The 18626-nt window shown below is 43.3% G+C and overlaps 2 protein-coding genes across 3 annotated transcripts in view; one reads left to right on the forward strand and one right to left on the reverse strand.

The window, feature by feature from the left end:
* TMEM266 (transmembrane protein 266) overlaps nucleotides 1-11590 on the reverse strand; it is a 139193-nt gene extending 127603 nt beyond the window's left edge. The window contains exon 1 of the mRNA XM_081230155.1: nucleotides 11529-11590. The gene's annotated coding sequence lies outside the window, so the exon portion shown is untranslated. The remainder of the gene's footprint in view (nucleotides 1-11528) is intronic.
* Nucleotides 11591-11820: 230 nt separating this feature from the next.
* NRG4 (neuregulin 4) overlaps nucleotides 11821-18626 on the forward strand; it is a 133233-nt gene continuing 126427 nt past the window's right edge. The window contains exons 1-2 of one of the 2 annotated variants that reach the window (XM_081228899.1): nucleotides 11821-11907; nucleotides 14461-14522. The gene's annotated coding sequence lies outside the window, so the exon portion shown is untranslated. The remainder of the gene's footprint in view (nucleotides 11908-14460; nucleotides 14523-18626) is intronic. The other variant, XM_081228900.1, reaches the window with a different exon arrangement.

Genomic DNA, 18626 nt, shown 5'->3' on the forward strand with positions numbered 1-18626 from the left:
GCTGGTGTCCAAATGCTGAATGCAGCTATGGCTTCTGAAAAAGCCTTATGGGAATCTCCAAAGGATCTGAGTCAGGGGCACCAAACTGATGGAGCTCTGGGAGCCCTCTCCCTTGGCTGGGAGGAATCAAGGCTCTCCCCGCTCTCCCACCCCCCACCATTGCACTGTCCCTCACACTCTGCCCAGGGAATCAACTCTCCTTGAATGTCTAGTCTTTTCTTCACACAGGCTATATAGGTGGGTGATGGCAGCCAGAAAAGTTCAACCACCTTTACATAAATCTTGAGCGGTTGTGCCTAGCTGTTTCTCTTTAGAAGGTGGGGATACTTACCACCTAGTATCTTCATTAAAAAAATCCCAGTCAGTATTCTCTTAGAATATGTTGTTTGCAAGGTGGGAGGGTAGTTCTTACTTTTGGAAAGGAAGACGTTACACAGAGAGGAAGGAGCCGCTGGGAAAGTCCTGGGGAGAGAAAGGGAACTGCCCATGGACTGCTGGGAAAAGGAGGGGCTGCCTCCAAGGACAAATCCCCTCACCTTAGGGAATGTCAAGGACTCTGAGGGGAAGACTCTGAGGGGAGCTGCCTCCCTGGAACCAACCAGATCAGGTGCACGAGGATAAGACAAAACCCTGCCTCTGCCCTTCACCTACTCAGTGGTACAGCCTGAGCCCTTTCCTCCTTTTGGGCTCCAGAGTCCCCATCTATAAAATAGGGGGATGGTGAATATTTGTGGCTACAAAGCATCAGAGTACCCTCTCGTTTTGGAGGAATTCCAAGATGGGTTGCGGGCAGACTCCCTCCTGGTCCATCATGGAAGCCCAAGAGGAGGCCATATAGTCTCATTCCCTACCCCTCCCATATACTACAGCATGGAAATGTGACCCAGGCTCAGCTGAGGACTTTGAATCCTTAAGAATGCAAAAGTCTAGCTGTGGTGGAATGAGAAGTCCAGGGGTATGGCATGAATGCTGACTGGAAGTGACCAGCCTAGAAGAGTACAGGAGTGTCCAGTGCCCTTGAGCTGTGCCTGGCCACCTTGCTTATTTGCTGAGGCTGGCTCTCTAGCCCCCTATGATTCTGCAGAAATGCCATGTTCTTCTGTGATAGTTATTTTAACTTGACTCACAAGCCCCATTCAATCTCTTTCTCCCTTGTTTCCCTCTACACTAGAAGCTAGAAAGCAAAATACTTGAGTTCCCAGATGCCTTTGCATTAAGAAGTGGTCATGTGATACAGTTCTGATTATTAAAATAAAGGAATAAGTCCCTTCCCCAGTATGAAGGCAAAACCTGGAGAGGAGAAAGCTTTTGCACTGGAGAGGAGAAAGCTTTTGCACTTCACATTTGTCCCTCTCCTTCCTCCAGCCTGGAATACAGATGAAATGCCTGGAGGTGAAGCAGCTGCTCATGACCATGAGGAACAAAATGCTAAATAGAACCCTAGCCTCTGATGATATCTCTGAGCAGCAAGGCAAGACTGGACCACCACCTTTAGACTTCTTACACAATAAAAATAAGTTATTTACCTATTCAAGCCACTGTTTTTCAGACCTTCTGTTACTTTCAGATAAGCATATTCCTTCATGATATATTTTCAGTAAATGCAATAAAAGTTAAGAATGGTTGTATTTACATTTATAAAATATTTTGTAGTTTATAAACTGTTCTGTTGTTTACCACCAGGAACTCCAAGTGGTACCACAAGCTCTCTTCCAGCTCTGACATTCTGTCCTTATAAAAGGGACATTTCTCTTACTAGGCAAACTCACATCACCCACAACTTTTAAAACTCAACAAAAAAGAGCAGTTGTCTTGCTCTCAGCTGTTCTTTGAGATGGTACACCACTGAACCAGGTGCCCTACCTCCTTCTGCCTTCTCTGTCCCCTGATTCATTCCCTAAAGCTAAGGGCCAACCCTCCTACCTGAGACCTCCTAGCCTAATACTACCTCACAGAAGTTCCGACTTGACTAGAGGTCAACTTACAATTTTCAGAGCCAAATAGATTCCTGCTATCCAGGCACAATCTGAGTTGAGTATGATATTTATATTAGTAAAATATTTTGTAGTTCAGAAACTTAAACTGTCTTTTTTGTACCGTCTCACTGATCCTCACAATGCTGAAATAAACAGGGCAAGTATAAAGACTGTGATGAGCCACGGATTCTAGAGATAATGAATAAAAGTGCTATATGACCCGAGGCGGTGGGGAAAGGGGAATAGACATTGGACTAGGAGTCAGGAAACCTAGGTTCTGTGTTCCAGTTCTACCATTAACTAGTAGCTTGACCGTGGGAAAGTAGTTTACCTCTCTGGGTCCAGTTTCCTCATCCGTACAATGAGGATGCTGGATGTATTAGTCAGCTCGGGCTGCCATAACAAAATACCACAGACTGAATGGCTTAAACAACAGAAACTTATTTCCTCAGAGTTCTGGAGACTGAAAAGTCCAAGGTCAGGGTGCCAGTATGGTCTAGTTCTGGTGAGAGCTCTCTTCCTGGCTTGCAGACAGCTACCTCCTAAAGATCCTATCTCCACATACAATAACACTGGGGGTTAGGGTTTCAACATATGCATTTTGGGGGTCCCCATCCAGTCCACAGCACTGACATGACACTGGAGTTCCTTCCACCTATTCACAAGTCTGGAACATTGAAGATGATCACAATTACCTGTGGAATTAGTAATTCTACCTGACCTTCTTGATTCAAGGAACTGCACAAGGCTTATTTCTCCACTCTTGGGTAGTGAGCATCTTGGGGTCTTCTGTGTATGTTTTTCCTTTTCAAAGGCAATTAATACACCGAATGTGATCTCTGACCAAAGCAGGTCTCTCCTAAGGTTGGAGCCTTAACGTTTTTCAGAAAGCAGTATGTTTAACTATTACTTTCAGTTTTGGGGTGTGGCATGCAAATTAGCTACTGCATTTAGAAAGAACACAATGGTGACTGTCAGTTGGAGATGGGTTTCAAATCACAAGTATACAGTTAAATTTTCTAATAGCCATGGAGATCGCTGATCAATTGTTGCCCTTCACCAAAGCCCAAAGTGCCTTGTCATTCCTACTTCGCCCCTGCAGTGCCTAAAAGTGCTGTTTTCAAAAGGTTTGTGGTCAGAAGCAGCCTCTGGTGAAGAGAGCCAGCCTACCTTAGGTCAAATATAATTTTCTCCAATGGTAATCAACCAAGATTTCTCAAGTTAGGGTTAGGGTTAGGGTTAGGGTTAGGGTTAGGGTTAGGTTAGGGTTAGGTTAGAAATATTAATGATTTTTGGTTTAATATACTTACTGTCAAAGGCCTAAAAGTATGTGGGGCACTTAAATACAATTCCAACAAAAATACTCCAAGGATGATTGAAACAGTCCTAGAATGTGCTATTGTGTTCAGACCTGAGAACTTTAGGAGTAAAATGGTCTCAATTTCTGTAACTGCTTTACTTGTTTACTTCTTCTTATTCATGATATAATCTATAAATGCTTATTGACACTAAATTTTCTCTGTGTTAGTAACTTCAAACCCAAATTTACCTTTCATAGCTATTAAAATCTTTATCTTCAACTGCCCCCAACTGTCTAAACTCTGGTAGTCTACAAAATGGTAAGATGCTGAATTTTCTTGATTAATTCTATAGAGCAACGGTTCTCAAATGGGAGATGCCAAATGTTCCCAGGGGGCATTTGGTAATGTGTAGAGATGTTTTTGGTTATCACAACTGGGGGAGGGTGGTAGTGCAACTGGCATCTAATAGGTAGAGGCCAGGGATGCTGCTAAACACCTTACAGTGCACAGGACAGCTCCCCTCAACAAGGAATTATCCGGGCCCCAAAGTGCTGAGGTTTAAAAACCCTGCTATAGAATCTCAAGATGCAAAGAACATGGTCCTTAAGGCTTCCAGGGGAGCACAACTTCTATTGGTTTTATTGGTAGCCCAACTCTGTGACTGTACACGACCTCAGAGACACATCAGAAACTGATGGAATGTTTGCCATGCCAACGAAGAACAAAGAATGTCGGAATGGGATTAATTTTTTTTTTTTAAGTAGGCAGCCCTTCCTTTGATCTTCATTCAACCTCAATGTCCTCTTCACCTGGGTAGTAAGGGGAAAGAAAACAGGACTAGAACACTGGCTCAGGAGCAGGCCTGTGACAAGGTCTGAAGATTTGCCACGTACACCCTCAGAGCTCACTTTACTTGGGAGTGATGGTGTGAGGACAGAAAAAAGCTCCACACACTATAAAATCCTAACAGCTTCATGGGTTGGTAGGATTTCAAACTCCTTTTAAAAAGCATTAAATTACTCCCTGTGCTCCCATTATTTGAATGATTTCTGTATATCCCTCCTCATTCCAAAAACGTTGAAGTGGTTAACTCGCCCTGTGGTGTTAACTCAATTTTCCCATATGAAGCTTAAATGGGCTTTAGGACTGATCAATAGAAGTTTCAGTGTAGGAGGAAAAAGGATTTTGGAAGGACCAAGAAAACCTATAATGTTTTGGCAGTTCAAAGATATGAGTTAAATTCCTACTATGTGTAAAGTATAGTGCTAAATGTTGAGGCGTATATCTTTTTTTAAGTATAAATCACAGCTGGTGTCCTTAAGTAATTTATAATCTGCCTGAGAGGGATAGGCTTGGTGCCCAAGGGAGGATGTCTTTCATTACAAGGCGGTCTGTGCTCAGAGCCTCCAGGCAGGCACGGCCCTCAGCTCTCTTTCCCTCCTCTGGCCAGGGAAGGAGGGGCAGAGCAAAGGCTCGGAAGTGGGCACACACTGGAAAGGGGCAGGGGCAGGAAGCAAACTAATCAGGCACTAAAGTGACGGTTTTATCTTGCAGCTACAAGAGAGTCTCCAAAGGCATCCAAACAGGAAGTTATAATGATAAAAGGTGACATCGACTGAGTGCTTACTGTTTTCTAGGCACACTCATTTCATCCTCTTCCTGACAGCCTTATGACATAGCCACTGTTCTTCTTCCCATTTTACCGAGGAGGAAACTGAGGCACAGGGTTGTAAATTCACTCCTGCGAAGTCACACAGTTAGCAAGGGCTAGAGCCAGGATTCACCACCTGGGCAGAGCCCACACTCTTAACTGCTTCTCCGGACTGCCTCTTGATAGAACAGGAAGGATAAGAGCTGAGGAAAGACCAGACACATTAGGAAGAAGCTGCCAGCATTTCAAGGAGTGGAAGTCAATGGGGTCAGATGTTGCTGAGCCATCAGGAACGAAATCTGAGAAAGGGCCACTGGATTTGTGATTAGGCAATCAGGCGTGACCTTTAAGAGTTCTGTTTCGTAGAAGGGTGGGGACAGGGGTTCCTGGTAGGACATGAAGTGGGGAGTGATAACGGATCGAGTCCCAGGTAGAAACTGATAATGGAAGGACAGGGAGAGATGGGAGAGAATTTTCCAGGCTTTTCTTTTGAGACTATGCCCCCCCGAACAATGGAACATTTTCTTTATTTGAGGGATTACAATATAATTCACCTTGTTCTTTTGTTTTGAAGGGCAAAACTAACAAATTTTAGTAGCCATGGTTAAACGAGAATTAGCAAGTGTCACAGAAATTGTTTTTTAAAAACTGCGTCAAACTCAGGTAAAACCAAAGATTTAACTGTTTGAAGGGAAATCGCTATGGGAGAAAGGTACTTGACCATACTATATATGGCATTGGCTGGACATGGTGGCAGTTCTGAAACTGGGGTGGGAGACTGAGAGAATCACGGATGAAATAACTCGCTTCGGACTTGTTTCGAACCAAGAGTAGCAGAAAACACTGCATGCCTTATGGCTTGAGAATGAAATCCAGAGAACAGATGCCTGACCGCAGTCTGGACTTCCAAATACCTGGGCTGCAAAAGGCAGAAATACTTATTAAAATTCTTTGTTTTAATGAGCTGTGGGAACTGAGTTATCAGCCCCTGTCCTAGCTACTGAGTAGTTTCCATTACAAATCAAAAGCAGTTTTAGGGAGGCTGCATTTTCTTGGAGGGGAATTCTCTCCTGGCAGATAATTCCGACCACCTAGGGCAGCAATTAAAGACACCGAAGAAGAGGAGGAGGAGGGGAGGGGGAGGAGGGGAAGGAGGGGAGGGGGAGGAGGGGAAGGAGGGGAGGGGGAGGAGGGGAGGAGAGGGAGGAGGAGGGGAGGAGGGGGAGGAGGAGGGGAGGAGGGGGAGGAGGGGGAGGAGGAGGGGAGGAGGGGAGGAGGGGAGGAGGGGGAGGAGGGGGAGGAGGGGGAGGAGGGGGAGGAGGGGGAGGAGGGGGAGGAGGGAGGAAAAGGGAGAAGGAAGCTTCCCTGTGGCTAAGGAGTAGTTCCACGGGAACTTCATCCCATAACCATTAACTCCCTCCTGCATCCCAGTGTACTCAATTCTCAAGAGTTCTGAGGCTGTATTAGTGCCCCAAATGCCCATCATTTTGCTGCAGCCCAAGAACTACTGCAAACAATAGATGAATAAAAGGTAACTGGGAGTCTGGGACTGCTTGGGCCCAAAGAATCTCAAGCTGTTATGCTGTTGGTGCATGCTTTCTGCAAAACTCAGACACATGGGTTAAGTGCTTTGTCAATGAACTTTGACACCCTGGCTTAAGCAGGGAAGACACCAACAGGTATTAAAAAAAAAGCAAGATGCTGATACTGGTAGTGCAGTGATTAACCTGCCCGTGTGAGTGTTCACAGATTCCTTTTCCTTTCTAGTGACTCAGGCCATGGGAAAGTTGGTGGAATCTGGAGCACCATTCTTGGAAGTTTTCAAAATATTTTGCACTCCAAATAGAGGGGAACCCACACAGGTCTCCTCTTCAACCCAGGCCATCTCTGCACGTAGCTTTTGCTGCCTTATTATACAGCCCAGCCCTCAGGAGACTTTTCATCTTTACGGGGCTGACTCTACCTGGGAGGTTCCTCTCTTCCTAACCTCCACTCAGGAGTAAGACAAGATCTCTCCCGATTCTTCTCTACTTTCCTTGCTGTTCCCCCCACCCCCAAACACATATAAAGCCTTTGCATTTGAGAGGTTTCACTGCTCACTACCAGGAACTGTAAGGGCTACAAAAAACAAAAAGTGTGGGAGGCTGGAAATACTCAAGGATGACACTGTGACTTGTCAGTTCTTTTCCACGGCACCAGGGTTAGGGGAGTGAATAAAACAGACAAAATCTCTGTGCTCTGGAGTGTTCATTCTCTGCGGGAGATTTATATAGTATATTTAGAAGGGCTATGAATAAAAGCAAAGCAGGGAGGAGGAACAGGAATGCCTGTGGGAGGGCATGTAGTTTTAAAGGAGTGGTGAGACTTTGAGCAAAGCCAGAAAGGGGTGAGGGCGTAAACCATGCAAGAATCTGCAGGAAGGGCAGTCCAGGAGACAGAAGCACTAGTGCTAAGGCCCTGAGGCGGGGGAACAGTAAGGAGGCCTGTGTGGATGGGCAGAGGCAGAGGAGGATAGGAGGCCAGAGAATGATGGGGCACAGCACTCTCCATCTTGCAATCAGAGTGAAAAGAGGGAAAAGGCCCAGATTTTGAGCCACACTGACCTCAGCTCTGCTCCTTATGTCGTGGACCTTGGGCTCTTCTCTCCTAATCTAGAAACAGTTGACCACAAAGGGTCATTGCAAAGGGTTAAAGGAGATATGGAATGTGAAACTACCTATCCCAGGACACAGCTCATGCCAGGTTCCTACCCAGCACACATTAGTTCCCTTCCTCTACCCCTGGTTACAGGGCTCCTCTCATCTAGTTCCCATTGTGGCCGTGTCTAAAAGTATGCCATTCAAGGGCCTTCTAGAGGTCCAAAGTCTACTACCAAGTGCAAGAAGAGAAACTACAAAATAGTGTGCATCTATGTATAGTATTGTTGGCAAACAATAACATTTTAGTATCCACATTCAAAAATCCAGAGAAATCTATATCAAACTTTTAATGGTGGTCTCACTAAAGTATAAGAATATCAAAGATTCTAATCATGGACCTCTACGTTCTATATTTATGTAATGATCAAACATTTTATAATGAATACATATTTGCAAGCAGAAATCACAATATAGACTAGTGTTGGTACAGGAGAAGTGATTTCCCGACTCTTTCCTACAAGTAGCCTCCATCCTACCTTGCACCCAAGGCCCACTGGTGTGAGCTCACTTTAGGACCTCTTACATCTTCCATATGGGGAAAATGAGTGCATGTAAGTCCAGCAGGAGGTCTAGGGTTCTCACATGAGACCTGGACTATAGGAGAAGGTCCTACGGTGTGTGTGCCTGGCCAGCATTTGTGAACTCTGACTGGTTCAGTCTGGAAAGGGGATGGCTTAACTTGCAGGCTGTGAACTGCTTTCGAAATAAAATTAAAACCCTTGCTATAGCTTCCATCAAGGAGAGAAAAAGAAGACTGGTGAAAATCAAGTATTCCAGAGTAAGCTGTGAAGTACTGTGATTCAAGATTGTTGACATTGAAAAAAAAATCTCATTTTAGAGACTACTAAGTTAAGAAATACTGTAAGAAAACAAGACATTTCACAACTAAGTAGCCTACAAGGTCAGTCAAGGAAAGACAAATATGCCAGTTCCCAGTGTCTTACTCAACAATGCATTAAAATGTGCATTACAATCAGTCACTGCAATGCATGCTAGTTATATAGCTTGGAAAAATTTTAGTTGCTTCCCACTTCCAAAAAAAAGAAAAAAAAAAACCCTTGACGAGGGGAATAAAAAAAATAATGCTTAAGCATCCATAGTTGTTCATATGGCTTTTCCCAGTGTAAACATATGTTTCAAGAAAACAAATATGTAGTCAGAAACATTTTAACATTCCTCAAATTGACCATTGCACCAAAAAAGGGTGCTCAGCTCTGCAGTAAATAAAATCCTGCTTGAATAGAAGAAAGTAGACTTCTTAGATGCTTTTTAATTATGAGACTTCTGACTGAAGAAGATAATGGTGCTCCCTATAGGAAAACCAATTTGCTCCCCAGAATCAAGCAGTACCTCTCTTTGCTTTCTGCTTTTTCCCCAGTAACATCAGGACTCATCTTGAGTTTATCTGATCATAGACTGGAAATCCCCAGGGCAGAAAGACTCCATCTCAGCATTGCCATAAGCACTGGGGCTGCGCTCTTCCAAACCCGAGTGATTTCCATGAGGCAAAACGGCTATAACAAATTGCTTTAGTATCAACAGAATAGAGTATAATGAAAAAAGCAACATCATGGTGTCCTAAAACCAGTCATATTGCCCAAGAAAGAAAACAGAGCTTATAGAATTTACAAGAGTCTTCTATTTCTGACCTAATATTATTCATCAATTTATCATTAAAGCTGTAATTTCCATGGGATACAATTTTCAAATAACCCCTTCTACTTAGCTGTACTTTTCTCACCACCATCTCAAATATGTGACCTGAGTATAAAACTTTGTAGCCCCCATGAGTGAATTTCCCATTGATGCAACTACAGTGATTTCTAAGTCTGTGAGAACTGTTAGGAATGTGTAGCAAAATCCAATACCTGCATTATAATAATGCATTTACAAAAAAAGATTAAATTTATATCCATTGTTGACTGTACAAATTCCAAAACTTTCAAATGAAGAGCTGCTACAATCACAGAGACTGGATTATGGTCCACGACTTGTATGGATTCCTTCACCTGGTTAAGGCACTCACACACAAGCATGACAGACAATGTTGTTCTAATGACTGGCAGCGAGACCAGAAGATAGTGTGCAGGGCGGCAAGAAGATTGGAGTAGGATGCGATAATGAAAAACGTAATTCATTCTACCTGATGCATATACATTTTACAGATTTAAATCTGAAGGGAAACAACTTTTTGAACTTAATTGCTTGTTTGGGAGAGTTGAACGGAAACGTCTTGAACCCCATGTTTATAGGCTCAGTGCCACCTTAAAAAATTCCACACAAACCCATTCTGAAACAACAGTTTCTCGTACTGGAGAGCCACAAAGGTTGATGTGAAATCTATGAAATGGAAAATCAGATCCAAGCTTGTGTGCTCATGCATAAGCTTTGATCCTTAATGAAAATGTAGATGGAACAGCAGCACCAGGGTTAAAGGCTACTCTCATCCCCCCCCCCACAGACCCCGCAGCAATCAGATGCACTAGAGTTTGCATCCTTATCCTGTCCCTGGCTGTGTGACCTTGGGCAAGTTAGCTAACCTTTCTAAGTCTTAGTCTCTTCATCTTCAACATGGAGATAACAGGTTTGTTATGAGGACGAAATGAGATATGCACCAATAGCTTGTAGCTCAGTACCTGGCACATATGAGCATTTAAGAAATGTGTTCTCATGATTAGATGTGGCACTCTACTATATATTTTAGAAGAAATTACAGTCCTGCTGCCATATCCCAACATCTTGTGGTGACCATTTTCATTCTATACTTCTAGCTTTTACTATTTTTTTCACCACAGTATTTCAGGGGGAAAAAAAAGAAAGGTAATCATTACATACATCCCACTTTTTTAACTGTTTCTTGAAGCAAGGTGAAAAGCTGGGGAAATAGGTAACATATACACTGAAGAGAAATTTACTCTTTAGGATATGATGTTATATGTATATGGAATATAAACAAATCATGTAATTTCAATCTATAACCTATGGGGCATCAAATCATAGGTAGGTTTTATTTTAAAAGAGATAAAAGCCAAGCAGTATTAAAGAATATGGAAGGAATCAATATGGGCCTATTGCTATCTCAGTATTAGTGACTGAAACAGGGATTGGTGGGCTAGATTACTGGGGATTTCATGGGGTCTAACTTCCAACAGGTGGCAAGCTTTAGTCATCTTCAGATGCAAAACCTTAATGAGTTTGAGTATGCAAGTCTCAGGGATTCTGTTCAAGGCCTCCTCTCGGCAATCAAGGGAAACAATTTTCTGGTTTTAAGCCACCCTGGCAAGTTAGCAAGCAGGGAACTGTCCGCCGTAGCTTGCACCTGTCCCTAGAATGGGATTTTGGCCTGACGGTGAAAACCCACCATCCTTTCCTATCAGTCCATCCTGCCGCTGTGGCGCCTCCAGACAAATGGGGGAAGCCCACTAGGAAGTGGTCACGACCAACAAAGCTACAAATCCCCAGGGTGTGGGATTTCCACCTCAATACCACGCCTGAAGAACTAAAATAGGCACCCGCTTGTTATACTGCAATGGGATTCCCCCAGCAGCAATCCCCAACCCCCAGCTTGCATGTTTTATTAATAAATGCAAGATGGCACACAGAGGCAAAGAATGGGAGGTAAGGCATCTGCAGCTGGACCCGAACCAGGGCAGTTTGCAAAAATAAATAAGAAGCATGTGACAAGAAGCAGATCCCCAGGCTGGAGCTGAAGCCCTAGGCTGCCCCAGGCACCCTCGCCTTGCTACAGCGACCAGAGGGGATGAAGGTCAGTGGTAAGATCCCAGCCCTCCCGGACACGTACCCTGCAAACCCTGACCGGCCCCCACCCCCGCCCCGGCCACAGGACCCGGGAAGACTGGCAGGGGAAGCCCCGGCCACGGCCGGCTGCGGGGACACATACCTGCTGCCCGGGCTGTGGATTCGCTCGGCTCTGCAGCGGCGCCGGCCGCGGCTCGCGCTCCCGGGGCTCCCCTCTCCGCCCCCCCGCCCCCTCGCCCCCTCGCGGCCCGCCGCTGCCTCCGCTGCCTCCGCTCCTCCGCCCACCGCGCTCGGGGGCGCGCGCGCGGCCACGCGCCGGCGGCTCGCCCGGGCCCGCGCCTGCGCCCTCGCCTCCCGCCGTCGGCGCGCGCGCCCCGGAGGCTGCGGAGCGGTCTCGCGGCTGTCTAGGAAACGGCGGCCTCTGCGGGCCGGGCAGTCGGCGGGAACCGGGCAGGGGGTTGGGGGCTGGGGACTCGGCCGGCGCCAGGGCCTGAACGGAGCGCGCCGGTTTCCTGGCGTGGGTGAGGGGGTCGCGGGGCCGGGGGAGGGGGGTGCTGCGCGTGCGCTTGTGGAGAGAGGAGGGGGTCGCGGAGAGAAGGTCTGAGGTGGAGGCCGGCGGGGCCGGGAAGCAACAAGTGCGGAGGCCGAGGGGGCCCCACCCGGGGAATTTCGTGCAGCCGAGAATAGAAACCTCCTCTGGCTTTGGTGCAGCGCTTTGCGGTGTCCAAAGCTCTTCGCTAGTCGTTGGACACATCCATACACGGCACCCCGTGAGGGAGCAAACGGCGGGCATTCACTGCCCTCTGAGGTTTGAGGCACGGAGAGGAAAACACCTCTTTGTGGCCGAGATCGAACCAGAATCAGAGACCCTTGACCCTTAGGCTGCTGTCTGGGAGAAAATTACCTGTCAGGACTTTCATTTGATGGTTTTAGCTCAGGACCCTTATAGGACAGTGTTACTCGGCCTTTTTTTTTTTTTCCATTATCGTTCTCTTAAGAAAAGCCTTTTTAAACGTTTTGTTCACCAACCCCTTCCTCCCCAACCGCCATGAAATTATAATACCATTCATATCCTGAATAGCTGTGTATGTACCATACGTGTATCTGTGCTTTATACATGAAAAGAGTAAGATTTCGCCCCTTGGAGATAACATCAGCCCCGTGGAGAATGAATGCTTGCTTTAGGACCGTGGCTCTTGGTTTTAGCGGGTGGAGCAAGTGGAGTAGGTGAGGGCCCTGGATGCACCCATAATACTCTCTGTAGGTTAAAGTCCTCCCATACAACTCTTTCTAATGTCTGCAGGTGCTGCTGTGAGCAGTGGAATACAATCACTTAAGCAGCTTCTGGATTCGGAATAGGTTTTGTTACTCGTCTCAATTCGGGCTAAACTAGCCATTTTCCAATAGGGTCCTGACATTTTTGCTAAAATACTTGAAAGGATTGGAAACCCTCTTTTCTAGAATGCTAACTTCCAGGATGGGCTCTAGCTCTGCAGACAGCCTTGATTTCCGGTTCTCACACCTCTTCTAAAGTGGGTTTTTGTTTTGTTTTGTTTTGTTTGTTTGTTTTTTGCTTAGGCCTATTTGGTCTCCCAGGAATGTCTTAGTCATTCTTGCCTCTTCTTCCTCCCACCTCAGCTTTTCTAGCTAAAAGATGGAAATCAAAACCCAGGTCACAGAATTGCCCCAGGGGCTTGGATCATACTTTTCTTAGACACATGAATATCTAGGTAGGGAATGAGTATCGAATTTTGGCAAGCTGGGAAGTAAGTAAAATTCCTTCTTCAAGTCCTCCCTCATCTTTCAGTGTTTCTTAACCCAACTGTAATGGAATTTCAGAGGAACACAAAGCCCTTGGAGGTGATATTTGTAGAAGCTACCTGGGTTGCCAGAGGACTTTTTTTCTACATTTAATGTGGACTGGAAAAGAGAAAGTGGGGATGAGTCAAGAAAACTTGGGAGGATGGATGGGATTGCTGGGTGGGTGGGTATAGTTTTGACAGGTGGTGGCAACATTTCAACTACACTTTTAAAAAGTGTTTTAAAAAAAAGCCTCAGCATAGCTTGTTAAAGTTGTTTTCCACCCCATTCCCCTCCCACCCTCACACTTAGTAGAACTCTGAAGACTTGATTAAAACCATTGAAAAGCATCCAGTTACAATGCTAGTTAAAAGAGTAGGACAAGTATTTTCAAACTTGCAGACAGAAAAATTGGAACACCACTTTGGATTACCTGGAATATTTGTAGTCTAATACCAGTTTTGGATTCAGGTGCAAGGCTACTTCAAGGGAAATTTTTTCCTACAACAGCTGTCAGTGAAGACCCTCTAGAGAGAGAAAACTGGAAATTACATGCTAATATATTTTGCCTGTGTCTTTTAAGTGTGCTGCTTTGGGGTTTTTGTTTTTGTTTTTTTGTAATCTGAGTTCATGGAAAAGGTAGGTACACCATTTTATGTGGTAGTGTGAAGTCAAAAACTCCCCAAACATGTGTAATTTATCAGCTCTATGCTGCTCCCTGGTGGTGTCGTACTTCACATCACCTATCCAAACTAAAATCTTCCACTTCTTTAATTCTTTAGGATGTTGGAAACCTAAATCAGAGTTGTAGACAAGATGGTATTCTGCTTTCTCCAAACTTCTCCTGCTCTATTTTCAAATACCCTAAGTCCTAATACCCAGAGGAGGATTAGCCCTTGAGACTGATCAATTTGGAGGAACTGTGAAGATCTCTGGCAGGCCTCTTTAGCTTATTCTTAAATGTGTCTGTAAGAATCTCTTGAAGATACTTGATTAAAATCAGATACCGGAGCCTCACCTTAAACCCATTAAAATCTAATTTAAGGGGTGTGGCCTGTTATTTTTATTTTTAACTGTCCCAGGTGATTCTTATCAATGGGGGGAATCCTAGAGCTATAAACAGAACAGGTGTGGCTTTAGTAGACTGTAGGTGACTAGTGAGAGGGATTTTGTGGGTGAAGGAGCCCCACAGCATAAAAAAAAATAGGACCTATACAGCAGGAGTAGAGGAAATTAACTGTAGTTTTAAGGCTTGTGTGTCATTTTCTTGCCAGATATATCTGCTTCTAATGTGGCTGTAATTGGCATGCTATCCCATACCAAAGTACCTTTTGAGGTAAGTCAGATTTTCTTTCAGTTAAAAAGACTGTCTTGGGCTTCCCTGGTGGCGCAGTGGTTGAGAGTCCGCCTGCCGATGCAGGGGACGCGGGTTCGTGCCCCGGTCCAGGAGGATCCCACATGCCGCGGAGCGGCTGGGCCCGTGAGCCGTGGCCGCTGAGCCTGCGCTCCGCAGCGGGAGAGGCCACAGCAGTGAGGGGCCCGCGTACTGCAAAAAAAAAAAAAAAAAAAAAAAAAAATACACTGTCTTTTCAAGAGTACCAGAATCACATAACCAGAAAATTTGTGCATGTATGCAGCTGCAAGATTATGAGAAGGCTGACTGGAGATTATGTTGATCCTATGATGAAAAAGATTGCTATTAGAGTTAAAATTTGTTCTCTTGAGGTAGCTGCTTGAAAAAGTAGAACATATGAATGTGATGCCACATGATTTGTGGAATTTTAAAGTATCAAGAGATTTTAAGTTGTTAATGTTTATGTAAATGTTAATATTTTAAAACCTCTTCTGAATGTTGATTTGTGATGCACCCTCACTTATTTAGAACACATAGGGAGAAAGCCAATTTAAGTTAATGAAAAGCTTGAAAAATGGAATATATGTGACTCTGATAATTATTTAAAAATTTAAGTATACATAATAACTGCTAACAAAATAGCTTTAAAAATTCTGCTGAGAGGGCTTTAGTGAATAAATGTGATTGACTTGTAACAAGCAAAATTCATGTGCTTACATTCTATGTGAATAAAACAAAGCACAGTACCGTGCACTGAATAGGTCCTCAGTTAACATTCTTTTTAAAAACGTTTTCTCATAAGTAGCTTAAATACGCTTAACATAGCGAGCCCATCTTCAAGGATGGTACCTCAGTGGCAGATTTCACCTTGAGCGGTGGCATGCCAAGAGTGGGGGCAATGAGAGCATCACTTGGGGTTTAGGAAACAAAAATTCTCATTGTCTGTAGGGAATTAAACTATAATAAACCCACTAAAAGTCTGTCCAATTTTTATTACCAGCAATTTCTTTTTTCTTTTCTTTTCTTTTTTTTTTTTTTTGCGGTACGCGGGCCTCTCACTGTTGTGGCCTCTCCCGTTACGGAGCACAGGCTCCGGACGCACAGGCTCAGCGGCCATGGCTCACGGGCCCAGCTGCACCGCGGCATGTGGGATCTTCCTGGACCGGGGCACGAACCCATGTCCTCTGCATCGGCAGGTGGACTCTCAACCACTGTGCCACCAGGGAAGCCCATACCAGCAATTTCTATGTACCAGAAATTCTAAACAATGTCAGTGATAAAATATTTCTCCCTGAAAAATTTCTTATGAATCTAGGTTCTAAACAATTACTGTAGTTACTGTTAAGTTTTAGTAATGTATATGTAAGCTTCAAATTAGCACATTTAAATTATTGATCCTTTAATAAATATCATATTCTACATAGAAGTTAAATCAAAGAACTCCCAGTTATACAGTTGGCTTTCAATAAACATAGATTCAGCTCTACGGATATTTTTCCAAATAAATTCATAAATACTCAGGGTAATTCAAGGCTTCAGGTGCAGTACATGTCTGCAGCCCCTTTGGTCCATATCTTTGCATTTATATAGTAGATTCTTAAGCAGTGATTGCATAGTGACTATAAGGATGAAGAAACAGACTTGATTACTTCAGTGTTGTCATTCTGTATGACCACTTAGGGTTTTCATTTGCATGTAACATTTGAGGGAAACAAAGTGTAATATTTTTGGCTTGTAAGTACAAATTTAGTTAATATGTGAAATTATTCTTCGGAATAATTGAATTCAAAAACTCTTTTACTTTGAAATTTGTTCTTTTTGAATTATTAATGTTTACTTCAAAACTGAAGAAGGAATCAATAGGAGGTGCAATGTTATTACTTAGTACTTCCACAAAACAATATGTAGGTTTAAGTTTTTCCTTTTTTCAGAAACATGAATTCCGTTGCGTTTTTCCTTTTTTGTACTATAATATTTATTTTATATTTGCATATAAGTGGAGTTTGAGTAAAAGAATTTTCATTGTCTGTTTCTTTCCTGGCTATTATTATTTGTTTTATTTCACGGTCATTACTAAAAATAATTTTGTCACGTAGAGGAGGGTGTGTTAGAAAAAAAAAATGATCCCTTTGGGTGTCATATTCTGAGTATACCACTGGGCTCAAGTGATCACAAAATGAATGGTATTCAAATTAAGTGAGCTTTATTATGTGTTTAATATCTGGAATTTTGCATGTACTTCATGAGGAAACCGTTTTGGGGGCACTGTTTATATGCCAAAGTGAAATATCAGTGATTGTATATGTATTTTAAAACATAAAAATGATCTAGTATTCCAATTCTAGTCTAATTAGGCTATTTTAAAACCTAGCAAGTACATGTCCATGTGTTTATTGATAGACTCCTAATGATTACTGACATTTGTTAAATGCCTACAATGTGTCAGACATCATTCTGTGAGCTTTATTTGTATTAATTTTTTCATAAGTCCTGTTGGGAAGGTATAGTTGTTATTTCATTTTACAGATGAGAAAACTGAGGCACCGTGGGATTAAGTAATTTGCTCAAGAACACCCAGATAATAAGTGGAGGAACTAAGATTCAAACCTGGACAGTCTGATTCAGAGACCTCAATTTCAACCCTACTGCCTCACTGCCTCACATACACACACAAAGTTGTGCCTCAATAAGCTTGAGGAATTATTATGTAGCGGGAAAAGCATTCTGGATTCCAGGGTTTCACCTCCAATTCACTCTTTCACTTTGAAAAAGGCAATTAAATGAATGTCTCTGATTTGGAGAGGATTGAACTTGGTACATCTAGAAATTCTCTAAATTTCTTTCTAGCTCTAAATTTTTCTGATTCTATGATTATTTTTATGTAAAGAAGAAAATTTGATTTTTCACTTATCTAAGAGACTAAAAATGAACCGGGGGGGGGAAACTGGCATTAAATTTGAAGGTAGATAAATTTTTGATATTTTATAGTTACAAAATTATGCTACTTTTTTTGAAAAAAATTATTTATTTATTCTTGGCTGTGTTGGGTCTTTGTTGCTGTGTGTGGGCTTTCTCTAGTTGCAGTGAGCGGGGGCTACTCTTCATTGCAGTGAGTGGGCTTCTCATTGCAGTGGCTTCTCTTGTTGTGGAGCACGGGCTCTAGGCGCATGGGCTTCAGTAGTTGTGGCATGCGGGCTCAGTAGTTGTCACGGGCTCTAGAGCACGGGCTCAGTAGTTGTGGCTCATGGGCTTAGTTGCTCCACGGCATGTGGGTCTTCCCGGACCAGAGCTTGAACCTGTGTCCCCCTGCATTGGCAGGCGGATTCTTAACCACTGCGCCACCAGGGAAGTCCTGTGCTACTATTAAACCTTTCATGTTCATTATTCCTGTGACTACAGAAAGACCATAAACTTCTTTTTTATAATTGAAATATAATTGCTTTACAATATCGTCTTAGTTTCGTGTGTACAGCACAGTGGTTTGGGTTTTTTGCAAATTATATTTCATTATGGATTATTATAAGATATTGAGTATAATTCCCTGTGCTGTATAGTAAATCCTTATTGTATCCAGTATAATTTATCCCTCTCCCTCTCCCCTTTGGTAACCATAAGTTTGTTTTCTGTGTCTGTGAGTCTGTTTCTGTTTTGTATACAGATTCATATGTATTAGTTTTAGATTCTACATGTAAGTGATAGGTAGTATTTGTCTTTCTCTGATGTATTTCACGAAGCATAATATTCTCTAGGTCCATCCATGTTGCTGCAAATGGCAATATTCCATTCTTTCTAATGGCATTGTATATATACATATACACATATACATATATATATATATATATATATATATTCCACAATTTATTTATCCACTCATCTGTTGATGGACATTTAGGTTGCTTCCATGGCTTGGCTATTATAAATAGTGCTACTGTGAACACTGAGGTGCATGTATCTTTTCGAATTAGAGTTTTCGTTTTTTTCCTGGATATATACCCGGGAGTGGAATTGCCAGATCGTATGGTAGATCTGTTTTTAGTTTTTTTAAGGAAGCTCCATACTGTTTTCCATAGTGGTTGCACCAGTTTA

Source organism: Mesoplodon bidens (genome assembly GCF_964165515.1).
Source record: "Mesoplodon bidens genome assembly, chromosome: 3".
Lineage (NCBI taxonomy): Eukaryota > Metazoa > Chordata > Mammalia > Artiodactyla > Ziphiidae > Mesoplodon > Mesoplodon bidens.